Source organism: Mytilus californianus, unplaced genomic scaffold, assembly GCF_021869535.1.
Source record: "Mytilus californianus isolate M0D057914Y unplaced genomic scaffold, xbMytCali1.0.p SCAF_1, whole genome shotgun sequence".
NCBI lineage: Eukaryota > Metazoa > Mollusca > Bivalvia > Mytilida > Mytilidae > Mytilus > Mytilus californianus.
Genome location: NW_026262581.1, coordinates 63,267,900 through 63,288,582, shown reverse-complemented (window position 1 = coordinate 63,288,582; position 20,683 = coordinate 63,267,900). Strand labels below are relative to the sequence as shown.

General features: G+C 39.8%; 1 protein-coding gene across 3 annotated transcripts in view; it reads left to right on the top strand.

Moving 5' to 3' along the window:
• LOC127722403 (multiple epidermal growth factor-like domains protein 10) overlaps positions 1-20,683 on the top strand; it is a 59,105-nt gene that overhangs the window by 26,715 nt on the left and 11,707 nt on the right. The gene's annotated exons all lie outside the window — the stretch shown is intronic.

Genomic DNA, 20,683 nt, shown 5'->3' with positions numbered 1-20,683 from the left:
TGAAAATCTACAAATACCGAATGGGCCTAACTCCCAAAAAAACCTTCCAGTGGGCCCTTCTCTAAGTTATTACTTTTCATTTGAGCCATGTCCGGTAGCGAACTTTGCCGTACGAAGCTGGCGAGGCTTACCGAAAGAGTGTAAGGTGGAGACGTATTTTTTTCTATAACAACAACTTTGAAAATCTACAAATACCGAATGGGCCTAACTCCCAAAAAAACCTTCCAGTGGGCCCTTCCCTAAGTTATTACTTTTCATTTGAGCCATGTCCGGTAGCGAACTTTGCCGTACGAAGCTGGCGAGGCTTACCGAAAGAGTGTAAGGTGGAGACGTATTTTTTTCTATAACAACAACTTTGAAAATCTACAAATACCGAATGGGCCTAACTCCCAAAAAAACCTTCCAGTGGGGCCTTTCCTAAGTTATCACCTTTCATTTGAGCCATGTCCGGTAGCGAACTTTGCCGTACGAAGCTGGCGAGGCTTACCGAAAGAGTGTAAGGTGGAGACGTATTTTTTTCTATAACAACAACTTTGAAAATCTACAAATACCGAATGGGCCTAACTCCCAAAAAAACCTTCCAGTGGGCCCTTCTCGAAGTTATTACTTTTCATTTGAGCCATGTCCGGTAGCGAACTTTGCCGTACGAAGCTGGCGAGGCTTACCGAAAGAGTGTAAGGTGGAGACGTATTTTTTTCTATAACAACAACTTTGAAAATCTACAAATACCGAATGGGCCTAACTCCCAAAAAAACCTTCCAGTGGGCCCTTCCCTAAGTTATCACCTTTCATTTGAGCCATGTCCGGTAGCGAACTTTGCCGTACGAAGCTGGCGAGGCTTACCGAAAGAGTGTAAGGTGGAGACGTATTTTTTTCTATAACAACAACTTTGAAAATCTACAAATACCGAATGGGCCTAACTCCCAAAAAAACCTTCCAGTGGGCCCTTCTCTAAGTTATTACTTTTCATTTGAGCCATGTCCGGTAGCGAACTTTGCCGTACGAAGCTGGCGAGGCTTACCGAAAGAGTGTAAGGTGGAGACGTATTTTTTTCTATAACAACAACTTTGAAAATCTACAAATACCGAATGGGCCTAACTCCCAAAAAAACCTTCCAGTGGGCCCTTCCCTAAGTTATTACTTTTCATTTGAGCCATGTCCGGTAGCGAACTTTGCCGTACGAAGCTGGTGAGGCTTACCGAAAGAGTGTAAGGTGGAGACGTATTTTTTTCTATAACAACAACTTTGAAAATCTACAAATACCGAATGGGCCTAACTCCCAAAAAAACCTTCCAGTGGGGCCTTTCCTAAGTTATCACCTTTCATTTGAGCCATGTCCGGTAGCGAACTTTGCCGTACGAAGCTGGCGAGGCTTACCGAAAGAGTGTAAGGTGGAGACGTATTTTTTTCTATAACAACAACTTTGAAAATCTACAAATACCGAATGGGCCTAACTCCCAAAAAAACCTTCCAGTGGGCCCTTCTCGAAGTTATTACTTTTCATTTGAGCCATGTCCGGTAGCGAACTTTGCCGTACGAAGCTGGCGAGGCTTACCGAAAGAGTGTAAGGTGGAGACGTATTTTTTTCTATAACAACAACTTTGAAAATCTACAAATACCGAATGGGCCTAACTCCCAAAAAAACCTTCCAGTGGACCCTTCCCTAAGTTATCACCTTTCATTTGAGCCATGTCCGGTAGCGAACTTTGCCGTACGAAGCTGGCGAGGCTTACCGAAAGAGTGTAAGGTGGAGATGTATTTTTTTCTATAACAACAACTTTGAAAATCTACAAATACCGAATGGGCCTAACTCCCAAAAAAACCTTCCAGTGGGCCCTTCCCTAAGTTATTACTTTTCATTTGAGCCATGTCCGGTAGCGAACTTTGCCGTACGAAGCTGGCGAGGCTTACCGAAAGAGTGTAAGGTGGAGACGTATTTTTTTCTATAACAACAACTTTGAAAATCTACAAATACCGAATGGGCCTAACTCCCAAAAAAACCTTCCAGTGGGGCCTTTCCTAAGTTATCACCTTTCATTTGAGCCATGTCCGGTAGCGAACTTTGCCGTACGAAGCTGGCGAGGCTTACCGAAAGAGTGTAAGGTGGAGACGTATTTTTTTCTATAACAACAACTTTGAAAATCTACAAATACCGAATGGGCCTAACTCCCAAAAAAACCTTCCAGTGGGGCCTTTCCTAAGTTATCACCTTTCATTTGAGCCATGTCCGGTAGCGAACTTTGCCGTACGAAGCTGGCGAGGCTTACCGAAAGAGTGTAAGGTGGAGACGTATTTTTTTCTATAACAACAACTTTGAAAATCTACAAATACCGAATGGGCCTAACTCCCAAAAAAACCTTCCAGTGGGCCCTTCTCTAAGTTATTACTTTTCATTTGAGCCATGTCCGGTAGCGAACTTTGCCGTACGAAGCTGGCGAGGCTTACCGAAAGAGTGTAAGGTGGAGACGTATTTTTTTCTATAACAACAACTTTGAAAATCTACAAATACCGAATGGGCCTAACTCCCAAAAAAACCTTCCAGTGGGCCCTTCCCTTAGTTATTACTTTTCATTTGAGTCATGTCCGGTAGCGAACTTTGCCGTACGAAGCTGGCGAGGCGTACCGAAAGAGTGTAAGGTGGAGACGTATTTTTTTCTATAACAACAACTTTGAAAATCTACAAATATCGAATGGGCCTAACTCCCAAAAAAACCTTCCAGTGGGGCCTTTCCTAAGTTATCACCTTTCATTTGAGCCATGTCCGGTAGCGAACTTTGCCGTACGAAGCTGGCGAGGCTTACCGAAAGAGTGTAAGGTGGAGACGTATTTTTTTCTATAACAACAACTTTGAAAATCTACAAATACCGAATGGGCCTAACTCCCAAAAAAACCTTCCAGTGGGGCCTTTCCTAAGTTATCACCTTTCATTTGAGCCATGTCCGGTAGCGAACTTTGCCGTACGAAGCTGGCGAGGCTTACCGAAAGAGTGTAAGGTGGAGACGTATTTTTTTCTATAACAACAACTTTGAAAATCTACAAATACCGAATGGGCCTAACTCCCAAAAAAACCTTCCAGTGGGCCCTTCCCTAAGTTATTACTTTTCATTTGAGCCATGTCCGGTAGCGAACTTTGCCGTACGAAGCTGGCGAGGCGTACCGAAAGAGTGTAAGGTGGAGACGTATTTTTTTCTATAACAACAACTTTGAAAATCTACAAATACCGAATGGGCCTAACTCCCAAAAAAACCTTCCAGTGGGGCCTTTCCTAAGTTATCACCTTTCATTTGAGCCATGTCCGGTAGCGAACTTTGCCATACGAAGCTGGCGAGGCTTACCGAAAGAGTGTAAGGTGGAGACGTATTTTTTTCTATAACAACAACTTTGAAAATCTACAAATACCGAATGGGCCTAACTCCCAAAAAAACCTTCCAGTGGGCCCTTCCCTAAGTTATTACTTTTCATTTGAGCCATGTCCGGTAGCGAACTTTGCCGTACGAAGCTGGCGAGGCTTACCGAAAGAGTGTAAGGTGGAGACGTATTTTTTTCTATAACAACAACTTTGAAAATCTACAAATACCGAATGGGCCTAACTCCCAAAAAAACCTTCCAGTGGGGCCTTTCCTAAGTTATCACCTTTCATTTGAGCCATGTCCGGTAGCGAACTTTGCCGTACGAAGCTGGCGAGGCTTACCGAAAGAGTGTAAGGTGGAGACGTATTTTTTTCTATAACAACAACTTTGAAAATCTACAAATACCGAATGGGCCTAACTCCCAAAAAACCTTCCAGTGGGCCCTTCCCTAAGTTATTACTTTTCATTTGAGCCATGTCCGGTAGCGAACTTTGCCGTACGAAGCTGGCGAGGCTTACCGAAAGAGTGTAAGGTGGAGACGTATTTTTTTCTATAACAACAACTTTGAAAATCTACAAATACCGAATGGGCCTAACTCCCAAAAAAACCTTCCAGTGGGGCCTTTCCTAAGTTATCACCTTTCATTTGAGCCATGTCCGGTAGCGAACTTTGCCGTACGAAGCTGGCGAGGCTTACCGAAAGAGTGTAAGGTGGAGACGTATTTTTTTCTATAACAACAACTTTGAACCCTAACAATTCCCAAATAGTCCTAACTTCAAAAACAAATATGTTAGTAGGGCCTTCCCCAAGTTATCACCTTTTATTTGAGCCATGTCCGGTTGCAAACTTTGCCGTACGGAGCTAGCGAGGCTAACCGAAAGAATGTACGATGTACACGTATTTTTTCTCTTAAGAGCAACTGTGAAACCCAACACTTCCCGAATGGGCCTAACTCCCCAAAACACATTTCAGTGGGGCCTTCCCCAAGCTCTTACCTTTCATTTGAGCCATATCCGGTGGCGATTTTGCCGTAGGGAACTGTACATAAAAACTGAAAAATGTGCCTATACCCATAATTGATAGTTAACTCATACTTTGAACGACCAGTGAAGTCATCATGTGCATTTTCCAACCCAGGTCTTCAAATGTGTTGAAGAAATGGATAATAGTTTTCAATCAAACCACCTGTGGTCAAAAACTTTGCAGTAGGGAAATGGGAGGATAGCGATTCCTACCACCACCGCTGTGCTGCAAAATGAAACATTGGTTATATTTCTGGTGCACTTTCCCACCCAGGCATTATTATGAATAAAAGGGGCTTAGACAAGCTTTCAATTCTACTAGCTGTGTGTTAATCTTACCAGTAGGACACTGTATACAAAGACTGAAAATAGTGAGACGAATGTACGGTGGACATTTCAACTATTAAAAAAGAAAAAAAAAGAAACATAAACTTTGAACCCCTCCAATCCCTAGTAGTTTCTAAGTTAGTGTACATTTTCTCGCATTGTCTCTGCAAGCATGACCAGCTCTGTACGGCAAATTTAGTCACCGTACATGGCACAACTGAAAGGTAATAAATCAGAGCAAGGCCCACGGAAATATATTTTTTGGGGGTTAGAACCTTCTGGGAAATTGATGTGGTTCAAAGTTGGTGTTAAATTTATTTTTCACGTGTCCACCGTTCATTTTTTCGGCAATCTTCAAAAGGAAATAAAAGTTAATAAATCAGAACAGGGCCAAATGAAATTCTTTTTCGGGGGTTAGAACCTTCTGGGTGTCGTGAAAATGGGCCAAAAGACTTAAGAACATTATGTTATGTAATTGTTTCCTATACTTTCCCGCACTATTGTAATGTAACGTAGCGCTATTGTTACTAATCGCACAGCGGGTAATTTATTACGTTGTGATTGGTTCAACACCGTCACGTGATGACCCCCTTTAGATCCGCAGGGGTTAGTAAATTTTATAGTGGGTTCATGACGTCACGTCTACTGTTAATGGTGACGTCATCTATTGATGTTGTTGTATTTCATTGTTTATTTCTCTACAATACGCTGCAGAAAAAGTCTCGCGTGCGATAAATTCGTTTTACGGTTCACTTCTTACCCCCTACGGACCATAGAGGGTGAATAAAATTACTAACCCTTTATGGATCCGTAGGGGGTCAGTAGCGAACCATATAACTTATAGTATCTACACATCTTAGAATCATACAGCATCTCAACTAGCAAGGCGATATTTTCTTTCACAAGTATAACAAAGTTAATAGATAAATAAAACAAATAGAGATGGTTCGCAACTCAGACAGTACGAGCAGCACATCGACGAGCAGTAATAAAGCTTCTGTAAAAAGGAGACCAGACAGAAGATGTTGTTAACCTGAAATCCATCATGGAGCTAATCAAAACAAAGCAAAAGACATTGTCCGATCTTAATGAGAAGACTACGGAAATTATTGAACAAGATTAAGACATCGACGAAGAAATTGAAGAAGTTGACATATACGAGTTAGAGATCCAGATTGGTATCACGAAAATTAAGAAGTACATATCAAAGAAGTAAGTCTGTCAAAAAATCAACCCACACCAAACTTCATATGCACTAACCCCAGCGTGCAAGAACATTAAAATCCGATAGATTTCAACTCAGAACAAATTGCCTAAAATCAACCTACCCACTTTTGGCGGAAATAAACTAGAATGGTCAACTTTTTGGGATACATATAATTCTACCGTTCATGAAAATCCTTCATTGAGTGACGTACAAAGATTTAATTATCTGAAATCGCAACTTTACGGAGAAACTAGCCAGTGTATATCGGGAATGCAAATTACTAGTACAAATTATAACCAAGCAATACAAATTCTAGACGAGATTGTGGCCAACAACACAAAATTGTATACGCATACATGCAAAACGTAATAAATTTGCCTGCACCAACGCCCAGAATTAAAGGACACGATGGAAAGTTATACACGTGAACTAGAAGGAATCGGTCAATATCAGGAATCGTCTCGAAGCCAATTAATACCACTAATACTCAACAAATTTCCAAAGTTAGTCAGACAAAACATTACTCGAGACCACGGTGATGATGATTGGGATATCTCAAGTTTACGTAAAGCAATAAAGAGAGAAATTTGTTTACAAGAGGCCGCTAATGCCAATCATATTGAAACCGACATTATCTCAACCGCATCGATCGTTGGAAACAGAAACTACAAATACAAGATGGAGGTCAACATGGTCTAAAGATATTAACGACATTTAAGACTAAAAGGCCGTGTTTGTTTTGTCAAACCACGTATTACCCAAATGAATGTAAATATCACTGATATAAACGGCCGCACAAAAATTGTCCAGGAAAAAAAGAGTTTGCTTTAACAGTTTCGGTAATCATAAGGGTTCGGAATTTAAGTCACAATATAGTTGCTGATGAGTTAGACACATCATAGTAGCATTTGCCGTAATAATTTACAAAATAGAAATTCCACTTCGAATGAAGATAAAGCCTAATAAAGCCTAACAAAACCTGCTAACGGAGATTTTCTAAGTACTACAGATACAAAGAGCATCGCTATTCATTCTGCCGTTACAGCACCTACCGAAATTCTACTAAAAACTGCCGAAGCGCCCGAGTGATACCATGACGAAAGTGACTAACATTCTACTCATGGAAGGCACACAAAACTCATTTATTTCTCAAGAAGTTTAAGAAAAACTCCATATCATACCGAATGGTATAGTAAGCAATCAAATTTCAGCATTTGTCAGGAAAGAAGATTAGGTACGCAACCTGGAGAAAGCGACAATATCGATTGAGACCGAAAGAAAAGAAAGAATTCCAATGGAAGTAATAATTGTTCCATAAATTGCCCAACCGATACATATGAAAAAACGTGTAAATATCAACAGCTTGTCCTATTTACGAGGATTACAACTTGGCCACACCGTCACACACGATGAAAAGTTCAACATTTCACTACTCGTTGGAGCAGATTACTACTGGTCTTTAGTAGAATATGAAATTATCCGAGGTGACGGACCAACAGCGGTTAAATCCAAAATAGCCTATATGCTGTCAGGACCGCTGAACACAGGTATTAATACTAGATAATGGACCTCTACGGTGATGAATGATTTAGTGGCGGACAAACCGAAGGAGTGCGCTTTACAGAAATTTGGGGAGATTGAGTCGAACTGTTAAGAGATGGATTCTGTTGAAAATATAAAAAATGTACAAAACCTAATGCTTGAGTACCAAAAATAAGCATAACTTTTAAAACTTCCAAACTTCCATGGAAACCAGATCACCCAGAGTTACCTACAAATGAATATAAATCAAGAATGAGGACCAAGAATGTTACAGCTGGGTTAGCTAAAGACCCGGATATGTTACATTTATACAAAAAGATAATCAAAGAACAGGAAATGAAAGACTTCATAGAAAATGTACCCTCTACAGAAATCGATCGCGAAAATGAACGAATCCACTACATACCGCACGATCCTGTTAAGAAGGAATCAAACACGACCCCAATTAGAATTTTATAAGACTGCATTTGCCATGGAAATCTAGATTTACCCAGCCTTAATGACTGCCTATCTTCAACACCACCTGTTTTGAATAAATTATCAAACATTCTTAGATTTAGATCAGAAATATATGGAATCACAACAGACATAGAAAAGGCATTTTTACAAGACAAACTTGACAATGAAGACCGAGACGCTACACGATTCTTTTGGTTGTCCGATTCAACCGAATCAACACGTGACTTGACAATGTACAGATTTAAAGTTGTACTTTTTGGAGCGACGTGTTCGCCGTTCATTTTAAACGCGACATTCCTAAAATATATATCGATGAATCCGAGCAAAGTAGCTACAACTTGTCGTGAAGATAGCGCGAATTACGTTCCTATGTTAATGTACTTTTGTTTGTTTACGTCGGAACAATGACTTCGGCGTGGGCGGAAGTCGAAACTACATGTATATGTTATGAAATAGTTGACTAGAACGGCTGTATTTCTATATATCTCCTATCGCCACTACATTTTGGTGCCGTGACTGTCGGAAACATTGGAATCAAAGTTAAAAGCAGTACGGGCAGGACACAGAGGGCAAGTTACAAAGTTATTAAAGAAATTTGATGAAAATGAAAAGAATTCGGACTTAGACAAAGATGATGTAAAATCGGATGCAATTAAACAGAAACAAAAGACTATAGTAGATTTGAATGTAAAGATACTGGATTTGACGTCGGAGGAGGATGTAGCGGTAGAAATTCAAGAGTCTGATGAGTATATGTTTAATTTCGAGTCCAAGCTTCGGAAAATTAGAAAAATATCACATACTGATTCACTTTCTCAAAATGTCGCATCAACGTCTTTAGATCCAAACGTAAACAGTTTTACGTCATCGTACCCCACACATTCACCTCTTACCAACGACAATGTTATACACAGCAATAAAACTGAAATTAATGTACAGCAAACCCACTTTGATAATTTCCGCTCCGTGCAAAATACACATCGTGATTTGCATTCTACAAATAATTTGCACAACCAAGGCTTTTCTTCGGTATCAAATAGTAGTCAAAACGACAGATTAATTAAACTTAAACTAAATTTACCGCAATTTGACGGAGAAATTTAACAATGGCAAACCTTTTGGGATTCGTATGAATCAAATATTCATTTCAACAGTAATTTGACAGAGATACAGAAATTTAGTTACTTGAAGGCCCAACTCCATGGTCATCACTCCTAAATTATTGAAGGTTTTGCACTTACAAATGCCAATTACACCACAGCCGTAAATTTGCTCAAAGAGCGTTTTGGATCGCCCCACAAGATAATTTATTCCTACATGAAAGCGTTAATGGAAATGCAGAGCCTAGCAACAGTTTAAAAACTTGAAGCATATGTCCGGGAACTACAATTATTAGGTCTGACGCAAGAGATGTACGGAGCCCTGTGAATTCCGGTAGTACTTGGAAAACTCCCAGCTGAAATTCGAAAAAATATCGCACGAGAACATGACAGCGACAACATTTCTTTGATTGAATTATGCAAATCGATTGTAAAAGAAATCGAAATTCTAGAAGTAGACCAGACTACAGATTACGGAAATAATCACATGACCGCTACCTTTTTCGCCAGAGCAAAGTCGAGACAACAACCTCATTATGACCATAAACAGACAAAAGGGACACATACTTGCGTTTTTTGTGACGGAAGATAGTGGAGGATAAGGTGATACGAGATGATGGACCTACAGCAGTAGGCTCGAAAATTGGTAATTCATTGTCAGGACCAGTTAAGGATAACAGGACTTCATCAATTTCTCCCGTCCTTTTGAATATTATTTCAAGTCATCATATGGAGGAGAAAAGTTTTGAAAACTTCTTGAAGCTAGAACCACTTGGGATAAATCCAGGTGAAACAGATGAAGATTTAAAGTACCTACATACATATCAGCAGACTTCACTGAGATTTGAAAATGGACAGTACCAAGCCAAATTGCCATGGAAACAGGACCACCCTGACTTGCCATCAAATTTTTATATCGCTAAATCGAGAACAAAGAGCACAACCAGAAGACTTTTTTTGAGAACCATAGATACTACATAGATATGGGGATATTATTCAAGAGCGAGGGAAAAGAGGATTCATAGACAAGGTAAATGAAGACACAAATCCAGTCAAAACTCATTACGTTCCTCATCATGCTGTTAAAAAAGACTCAGCTACCACACCCATTAGAATAGTATACGATTGGAGCTGCAGACAATCGCCATACCATGCCAGCTTAAACGACTGTTTAATGCCAATACCACCAGTACTTAATGATCTAACAAAATTCTGATGAGATTCCGACTCAACAAAATTAGAGTAAGCACAGATATTGAGAAAGCCTTTCTACATGTTGGCCTAGACAACAGTGACAGAGATGTAACACGCTTCTTATGGTTGAGCGATCCGAACGATCAAACAAGCAAGCTGACTACTTACAGGTTTAAATCTGTATTATTTGGCGCCACATTTCTCCATTTATCTTAAATGCAGCATTACTGAAACACTTAGATAAATACAAAACGGAAACTGCATCCACTATGAAGAATGATTTGTATGTTGATAATGTTTTGTCAAGCCTTGAAAATGAGAAGAATGCTCTTACATATTTCTGTGAAGCAAGATCGTTAATTTCAGAAGCTGGGTTTGATCTACGCTCTTGGACATCAAATAGTAGCCATCTACGAGAACTTGCACAATCTGAAAATGTACTTGACAAAGACACCAAAACGAAAATACTTGGACTACGTTGGGATACAATTACAGACAAACTTTCTTTTCCGGAAGTAAAATTGAACTAGGAAATCGGGAATATCACAAAGCGGGAAATTTGAGACCAGTCATCAAGGATTTACGATCCGTTAGTACTTTTAAGCCCCATAACTGTGAGTGCTAAAACATTAATGCAAGATTTATGGAGACAGAAAATAGACTGGGACAAACCTATACACTCGGCAGAACTACAACATCTATGTATAAAACTTGTCAAAGATTTAAAGATAACAACAACTGCAGAAATTGAAAGGCACTATTTCACAAGCTGGTTAGTTATTATGGACCACAATGAATTACATATTTTCGTCAATGCAAGTATGGACGCATATTGAGCATTATCATATATTTGTAATGGAAGACATTCAGCAGTAGTAATGGCGAAGAATCGTGTAGCACCACTAAAGAAGGTGACTCTTCCACAATTAGAACTCATGGCCGCATTTATTTGCGCTCGCCTCGCTAGCCACATCAGAACTACTCTACCTATCAACAAAGTGGTATTTTGGTCAGACAGTCAAATTGTTCTACACTGGTTGAATACGTCAAGACAGTTAAAACGATTTGTTCAAAACAGAATTGATGGGATCAGAAATTTGACTGCACAGGATGAATGGAGATATTGTCCAACTAAAGAGAATCCAGCAGATTTACTGACTCGAGGATTGACTGCGGAACAGTTTTTTACAGAACGCACTCTGGTTTAACGGACATGAATTGCTAACCGATGAGGAAGAATGGCCGACATGGATGTCAACACTCACAGATAGTACCGTATAATCATCCTTCGAAGAACACTAAAACAACGACGACCCAACAACAAAAGAAGAAAGTAACAGTCTAAATGAAGCTGGAATTGACATTATTATTGACATTACTTGGTAAAGCACTTTATTCAAAACTATCCAAATTCCAAAATCATAGAGAAAACCCAACCAGCTTACAACTAGTGAATTACAAACATGTACAACATGCCATGGGACTATGAATAATGAACTGTCAGCAGAGACAATACTCGGAGGAAATTGCAAAATTTAAGTCATAGTACAGCAAAAGATTGTCGATCGTGAAACAGTTAAGACTATTTCTTGATACAACTGGAACTATTCGTTGCGGGGGAAGGATTCACAACGCACCATTGACAGAGACTGCTAGATTCCCTTATTTATTATTTAGAGACCACCCACTTACTCGATTGGTTGTTCTGGGTGTACATGAATGTAGCATTCTGGAGTATTAGCTACAGTAACTCAGATGTGAAAAAACATACTGGATTCCATGCATTCGCCAGTACGTGAAGAAGGTTCTACACAAATGCATAACTTGCCTAAAAGTCAGCGGAAAACCATACATAGTACCTTATCCGCGGCCATTGCCGAATATCAGATTGACAGAAGCTCCGCCTTTTACAGACACTGGAGTGGACTTTGCAGGACCCCTGTACGTTAGTGACAGACATTGAAATGAGAGGAAAGTATTTATCTGCCTGTTTACGAGTGCTGCAACACGTAACAGTCATCTTGAAGTAGTACCTGACCTAACAGAAGAATTATTTATACAGTCATTTAGAAGATTGACTAGCCGTAAATCTCTTCCTCGTACAATGATCTGGATAATGCGTCTACATACCTAGCAGCAGCAAACACAATAGAGAAATTCACAAATTCATCAACTTTGAAGGACAAGCGGCTTGCAAAAAATGGAACTACATGGAAGTTCATACCACGACTCGCACTTTCGTATGGAGGCTTTTGGGAGCGTCTTATTGGTTTGACAAAAACGTGTTTGAGAAGGACACTTGGTAGGTTATACGTCACTATGGAGACACTTCAAACTATCATCACAGAAACTGAAGCGATTATCAATGACCGACCCCTGACATATGTTTCTTCAAACATCGCAGACGAAGAGCCTTTGACACCATCACACCTGCTATATGGGAGGAAAATAACTGCAACCCCGTATCCACGAACAGACAATCAAGATATAGCAAATATTTGCAGTGGAAAATCGGATATCTTGAAACGTGCACAACTACAGAGTAACATACTGGACAATTTTTTGGAACCGTTGGAAAAGGGAATATCTCACGTCATACGAGAATTCCATCGGACTACAGGAAACAACGAAAGAGCAATCAACACTGGTGATGTCGTGCATATTCATGAAGACATGTTACCAAGAAGCAAAATGTAACTAGCACGTCAGATCTGCCGCAGTGAGAACTAGCACAGGACACACAACGAGACCAATTGTTTAACTCTATCCAATTGAAGTGAATCTAAAAACTGACTTTGTACGAACAAACGATTCTAACGATCACGTTAAATCTCACGAAAACACATGTCGTACTTTATCAAAAAGAGAAGCATCAGTGCGAGCGAATGAAAGAATTCACCAGTTTGTATTTTGTGAAAGTTAAAATTAAATTTAAGTGAAATCTAATATTGACAGTTTAAAGTTAATTTCACTTTCAACCGCAACTACACATGGACAATGTTGAGAATTATTTCATTTCTAAAAGCAATTAATTGGTAACAGGAAAATTGATTTTTTTATAAATTGTGTTTATTTTCTTTTGCGCGCCCGGAGAATGTCGTGGATTACGTTCATATGTTAATGTACTTTTGTTTGTCTACGTCGGAACGTCAATGACGTCGGCATGGGCGGAAGTCGAAACTATATGTTATTTAATTGTTGACTAGAATGGCTGTATTTATATATATCTCTTATTGTCACTACACAACTCTACAAGAAGACTTATATGTTGATAATAAACTTACCAGCATGTACTCCGAATAAGCAGCAGTTAAATAGAATCATTTTCATAACAGCGTGGACATGACTATTTCTTGGCGCGCTCAGGGTTATCAATTGACTGGGTCTGATTAGGTGAACGTTCGACTGTAACGCCCAGTTGTCATATCGTACGTGTTATACACATTTAAACTGTAGGTCGCCAAAGGTTGTAAACGCCTAAATCAAATTATACAAATAACTAGCTAGAGGACTAAATCTTGTGTGCTGATTTAAATGTGGAATACTTAAACTTTTTTTTCCCTCTCGTGCACCTGTTTGTACTTTACTCTTTTATTCCATTTATATCCCCACTTGAAGGCCTCTGACAGACTGAGTGAGCGTAAAATCACTGTTATCGATAGCCGATGACAAACCAGTTAAAAGAAAATGATTCAGTTGCATTACCAACATAAGTATTGCAGTTGTCCACGCTGTTATGAAAATGATTCTACTTCAATGAATCGAGAAAATTACATAAAAAGGGTGGCTTTAACTTACAGTCATGGATGTCAAACAGCGACAAACTCAGAGATTTTGCCCCATCTGAAAAGTACTAGACACAGACAAGGAGACGAAAATATTAAGTATGCACTGGAATACAGTATCTGATACACTCAGTATTGCCGAAACGAAACAATTAAACAAGGACACACAATTGACAAAAAATGTACTTTTGCGACAGTCTTCCGCTATTTGTGATTCGTAAGGACTACTCGTACCGATCACTATTAGAATAAAAATACTTATTCAAGAAATTTGGGGAAAAGGATATGCATGGGACGAGACACTACCGAAAGAAATTGAAAACCCATGGACGATGTAGAGAATGACATCTTATAGATAACTTCGAAACCTAAATTACAGAGATACTACTGTGGATTCATTTATTTTCGTGGGTACCAATTTTCGTGGATTAAGGAAAACTTACATGTTCGCGGATATTTAATTTCGTGGTTTTGCCGAAGTCTGCATACAAGACTAAAGAAAATTTGTCATTCGTTGAACTTTTAATTTCGTGGTTCATCTGTACCCACGAAATCCACGAAAATTGGTATTCAACGAATAATAATGAGTCCACAGTATTTTGCAAACCATGACGAGGAAACTAGCGAATCTAGTCTACACATTTTTTTATGAAAATCAAAAAGCATATGGAGCTTCTGTTTACTTGAGTAAAGGGACAGTGTCGACACTTGCTATCGCATAAAACCGTGTTGCGCCTTTGAAATTGAATTAGAATTAATGGCTGCAGTGATCGGAACACGACTCTCATAAGATGTAATCGAAATCTTAGGAATTAAAAAGCAGTATTTTGGAGCGATAGTCAAAAAGTTCTACATTGGCTTACCTCATAAAAACCGTTAAACAATTAAACAAGGACACACAATTGACAAAACGTGTACTTTTGCGACAGTCTTCCGCTATTTGTGATTCGTTAGGACTACTCGTACCGATCGTGTAAGTGAAATTAAAGATATAACTGAAACTCACGAATGTAAATATGAACCCACAGAAATGAACCCAGCTGACCTTTAAACACGTAGAATAACTGCATCGCAATTTGAAGATTCGACATTATGGATTTATGGACACCAGTGGATAACGGACGAGCGTAAATGGCCTACGTGGACAGGACATATGGAGATAAGCACTAATATATCCAATCTTACAGGAACAGAGAGACACAAAATTGACGATAATACTGTACGCAGCGAATTTCACAGATCATAGATATGTCAAGGTATTCTAATCTACATAAAATTATAACTGTGACTGGATACGTCTTGAAATACGTAAATAACTGTCAGAAAAAACGACCAGATCGACTAAGAAGTTCACAAGGTGACAGGAAGCTCAAAAGAATTTTAACAAAATAGGAAATTTCATTAGCTATGAACTTATGGATCAAAGATACACAACAAGGCAGGTTCGTGAAAGAGCTAGAACATATTACATTGGTTCCGAAAATTAAATCACTACCGCTTGTGCAACAATAACGTTTATATCTGGATGAAAGTGAAATCATACGATTTAAAAGCAGAATACAAAATTCATCTCTTTAAGAAAACGCTAAGTTTCCTATTTAATACCCAAGAACTACAAACTTACAGATTTTGTTATGAGGGACGCACCTCTAAGAAATCTACATGCAGGAGTCGGACAGACAATCATACTGGATACCAGCAATTCGACAATGTGTGCACAGTGTCTTACGTAAATGTGTACAATGCCAAAAATCATTGGTTAACCGTATAACAGACCAGAACCTCCATCGCTACCAAATGATCGAGTAAAAGACAGCATACCACCGGACATGCCTCAAATGAAAGGTAATAACTTGGGAAAAGCTCCACTGACATGTTCTTGGGGAGTTAAACCCATTCAGGAATTGTTAGGGTTCAAAGTTGCTGTTAAGAAAAAAAAGAACGTGCCCACCCTTCATTCTTTCGGTAAGCCTCGCCAGCTTCGTACGGCAAAGTTCGCTACCGGACATGGCTCAAATAAAAGGTGATAACTTAGGAAAGGCCCCACTGGAAGGTTTTTTTGGGAGTTAGGCCCATTCGGTATTTGTAGATTTTCAAAGTTGTTGTTATAGAAAAAAATACGTCTCCACCTTACACTCTTTCGGTAAGCCTCGCCAGCTTCGTACGGCAAAGTTCGCTACCGGACATGGCTCAAATAAAAGGTAATAACTTAGGGAAGGCCCCACCGGAAGGTTTTTTTGGGAGTTAGGCCCATTCGGTATTTGTAGATTTTCAAAGTTGTTGTTATAGAAAAAAATACGTCTCCACCTTACACTCTTTCGGTAAGCCTCGCCAGCTTCGTACGGCAAAGTTCGCTACCGGACATGGCTCAAATGAAAGGTAATAACTTAGGAAAGGGCCCACTGGAAGGTTTTTTTGGGAGTTAGGCCCATTCGGTATTTGTAGATTTTCAAAGTTGTTGTTATAGAAAAAAATACGTCTCCACCTTCCACTCTTTCGGTAAGCCTCGCCAGCTTCGTACGGCAAAGTTCGCTATCGGACATGGCTCAAATAAAAGGTAATAACTAAGGGAAGGCCCCACCGGAAGGTTTTTTTGGGAGTTAGGCCCATTCGGTATTTGTAGATTTTCAAAGTTGTTGTTATAGAAAAAAATACGTCTCCACCTTACACTCTTTCGGTAAGCCTCGCCAGCTTCGTACGGCAAAGTTCGCTACCGGACATGGCTCAAATGAAAGGTAATAACTTAGGAAAGGGCCCACTGGAAGGTTTTTTTGGGAGTTAGGCCCATTCGGTATTTGTAGATTTTCAAAGTTGTTGTTATAGAAAAAATACGTCTCCACCTTACACTCTTTCGGTAAGCCTCGCCAGCTTCGTACGGCAAAGTTCGCTACCGGACATAGCTCAAATGAAAGGTAATAACTTAGGAAAGGGCCCACTGGAAGGTTTTTTTGGGAGTTAGGCCCATTCGGTATTTGTAGATTTTCAAAGTTGTTGTTATAGAAAAAAATACGTCTCCACCTTACACTCTTTCGGTAAGCCTCGCCAGCTTCATACGGCAAAGTTCGCTACTCGACATGGCTCAAATGAAAGGTAATAACTTAGGAAAGGCCCAACTGGAAGGTTTTTTTGGGAGTTAGGCCCATTCGGTATTTGTAGATTTTCAAAGTTGTTGTTATAGAAAAAAATACGTCTCCACCTTACACTCTTTCGGTAAGCCTCGCCAGCTTCGTACGGCAAAGTTCGCTACCGGACATGGCTCAAATAAAAGGTAATAACTAAGGGAAGGCCCCACCGGAAGGTTTTTTTTGGGAGTTAGGCCCGTTCGGTATTTGTAGATTTTCAAAGTTGTTGTTATAGAAAATAATACGTCTCCACCTTACACTCTTTCGGTAAGCCTCGCCAGCTTCGTACGGCAAAGTTCGCTACCGGACATAGCTCAAATGAAAGGTAATAACTTAGGGAAGGCCCCACCGGAAGGTTTTTTTTGAAAGTTAGGCCCTTCGGTATTTGTAGATTTTCAAAGTTGTTGTTATAGAAAAAAATACGTCTCCACCTTACACTCTTTCGGTAAGCCTCGCCAGCTTCGTACGGCAAAGTTCGCTACCGGACATGGCTCAAATGAAAGGTAATAACTTAGGAAAGGGCCCGATGGAAGGTTTTTTTGGGAGTTAGGCCCATTCGGTATTTGTAGATTTTCAAAGTTGTTGTTATAGAAAAAAATACGTCTCCACCTTCCACTCTTTCGGTAAGCCTCGCCAGCTTCGTACGGCAAAGTTCGCTATCGGACATGGCTCAAATAAAAGGTAATAACTAAGGGAAGGCCCCACCGGAAGGTTTTTTTGGGAGTTAGGCCCATTCGGTATTTGTAGATTTTCAAAGTTGTTGTTATAGAAAAAAATACGTCTCCACCTTACACTCTTTCGGTAAGCCTCGCCAGCTTCGTACGGCAAAGTTTGCTACTCGACATGGCTCAAATGAAAGGTAATAACTTTGGAAAGGGCCCACTGGAAGGTTTTTTTTGGAATTAGGCCCATTCAATATTTGTAGATTTTCAAAGTTGTTGTTATAGAAAAAAATACGTCTCCACCTTCCACTCTTTCGGTAAGCCTCGCCAGCTTCCTACGGCAAAGTTCGCTACCGGACATGGCTCAAATAAAAGGTAATAACTTAGGGAAGGCCCCATCGGAAGGTTTTTTTGGGAGTTAGGCCCATTCGGTATTTGTAGATTTTCAAAGTTGTTGTTATAGAAAAAAATACGTCTCCACCTTACACTCTTTCGGTAAGCCTCGCCAGCTTCGTACGGCAAAGTTCGCTACCGGACATGGCTCAAATGAAAGGTAATAACTTAGGAAAGGGCCCACTGGAAGGTTTTTTTGGGAGTTAGGCCCATTCGGTATTTGTAGATTTTCAAAGTTGTTGTTATAGAAAAAAATACGTATCCACCTTACACTCTTTCGGTAAGCCTCGCCAGCTTCGTACGGCAAAGTTCGCTACTCGACATGGCTCAAATGAAAGGTCATAACTTAGGAAAGGGCCCACTGGAAGGTTTTTTTGGGAGTTAGGCCCATTCGGTATTTGTAGATTTTCAAAGTTGTTGTTATAGAAAAAAATACGTCTCCACCTTACACTCTTTCGGTAAGCCTCGCCAGCTTCGTACGGCAAAGTTCGCTACCGGACATGGCTCAAATGAAAGGTAATAACTTAGGAAAGGGCCCACTGGAAGGTTTTTTTGGGAGTTAGGCCCATTAGGTATTTGTAGATTTTCAAATTTGTTGTTTTAGAAAAAAATACCTCTCCACCTTCCACTCTTTCGGTAAGCCTCGCCAGCTTCGTACTGCAAAGTTCGCTACCGGACATGGCTCAAATAAAAGGTAATAACTTAGGGAAGGCCCCATCGGAAGGTTTTTTTGGGAGTTAGGCCCATTCGGTATTTGTAGATTTTCAAAGTTGTTGTTATAGAAAAAAATACGTCTCCACCTTACACTCTTTCGGTAAGCCTCGCCAGCTTCGTACCGCAAAGTTCGCTACCGGACATGGCTCAAATGAAAGGTAATAACTTAGGAAAGGGCCCACTGGAAGGTTTTTTTGGGAGTTAGGCCCATTCGGTATTTGTAGATTTTCAAAGTTGTTGTTATAGAAAAAAATACGTCTCCACCTTACACTCTTTCGGTAAGCCTCGCCAGCTTCGTACGGCAAAGTTCGCTACCGGACATGGCTCAAATGAAAGGTAATAACTTAGGAAAGGGCCCACTGGAAGGTTTTTTTGGGAGTTAGGCCCATTCGGTATTTGTAGATTTTCAAAGTTGTTGTTATAGAAAAAAATACGTCTCCACCTTACACTCTTTCGGTAAGCCTCGCCAGCTTCGTACGGCAAATTTCGCTACTCGACATGGCTCAAATGAAAGGTAATAACTTAGGAAAGGGCCCACTGGAAGGTTTTTTTGGGAGTTAGGCCCATTCGGTATTTGTAGATTTTCAAAGTTGTTGTTATAGAAAAAAATACGTCTCCACCTTACACTCTTTCGGTAAGCCTCGCCAGCTTCGTAGGGCAAAGTTCGCTACTCGACATGGCTCAAATGAAAGGTAATAACTTAGGAAAGGCCTCACCGGAAGGTTTTTTTTGGAGTTAGGCCCATTCGGTATTTGTAGATTTTCAAAGTTGTTGTTATAGAAAAAAATACGTCTCCACCTTACACTCTTTCGGTAAGCCTCGCCAGCTTCGTACGGCAAAGTTCGCTACCGGACATGGCTCAAATGAAAGGTAATAACTTAGGAAAGGGCCCACTGGAAGGTTTTTTTGGGAGTTAGGCCCATTCGGTATTTGTAGATTTTCAAAGTTGTTGTTATAGAAAAAAATACGTCTCCACCTTACACTCTTTCGGTAAGCCTCGCCAGCTTCGTACGGCAAAGTTCGCTACTCGACATGGCTCAAATGAAAGGTAATAACTTAGGAAAGGGCCCACTGGAAGGTTTTTTTTTGAGTTAGGCCCATTCGGTATTTGTAGATTTTCAAAGTTGTTGTTATAGAAAAAAATACGTCTCCACCTTACACTCTTTCGGTAAGCCTCGCCAGCTTCGTACGGCAAAGTTCGCTACCGGACATGGCTCAAATGAAAGGTAATAACTTAGGAAAGGGCCCACTGGAAGGTTTTTTTGGGAGTTAGGCCCATTCGGTATTTGTAGATTTTCAAAGTTGTTGTTATAGAAAAAAATAATAAATATTAAAAATGATTTCAGCGAAAATACTTGATATTTGAGGATGCCGAGTTTATGGAAAGCATGTATGTAACTTTTCTATCGTGCATTGCATCTTGTTTATTCATTCCAAATTGGTTTGAATTATATATATAATACGATTCCTTACAACTGCCAACAAAAAAGTGCATGACTGCTATCATTATTGGTATTTAGAACGGACTGAAATCCTTTGAGAATGACTACAAGCCGTGAAATTGTCAAATTCCGCTGTTGAATTACATTTAACTAAGATTTTGAGATATTTGGAACGTTTGAGTCTTATACAGTTTTTTGGTTTTTAGACATATCATCAAAATTGGCTGCTGGAAAAAAGTGGCTGCTATCTTGATTGGCTGCTAAAAGTGGCTGCCAGCTTGAGTCTAGTTTTAAACTATCATGATTTAAAATTCGTTCCGTAGCAGTATTCTTTTTGTATCATAAAAATACACCCATATCTTCT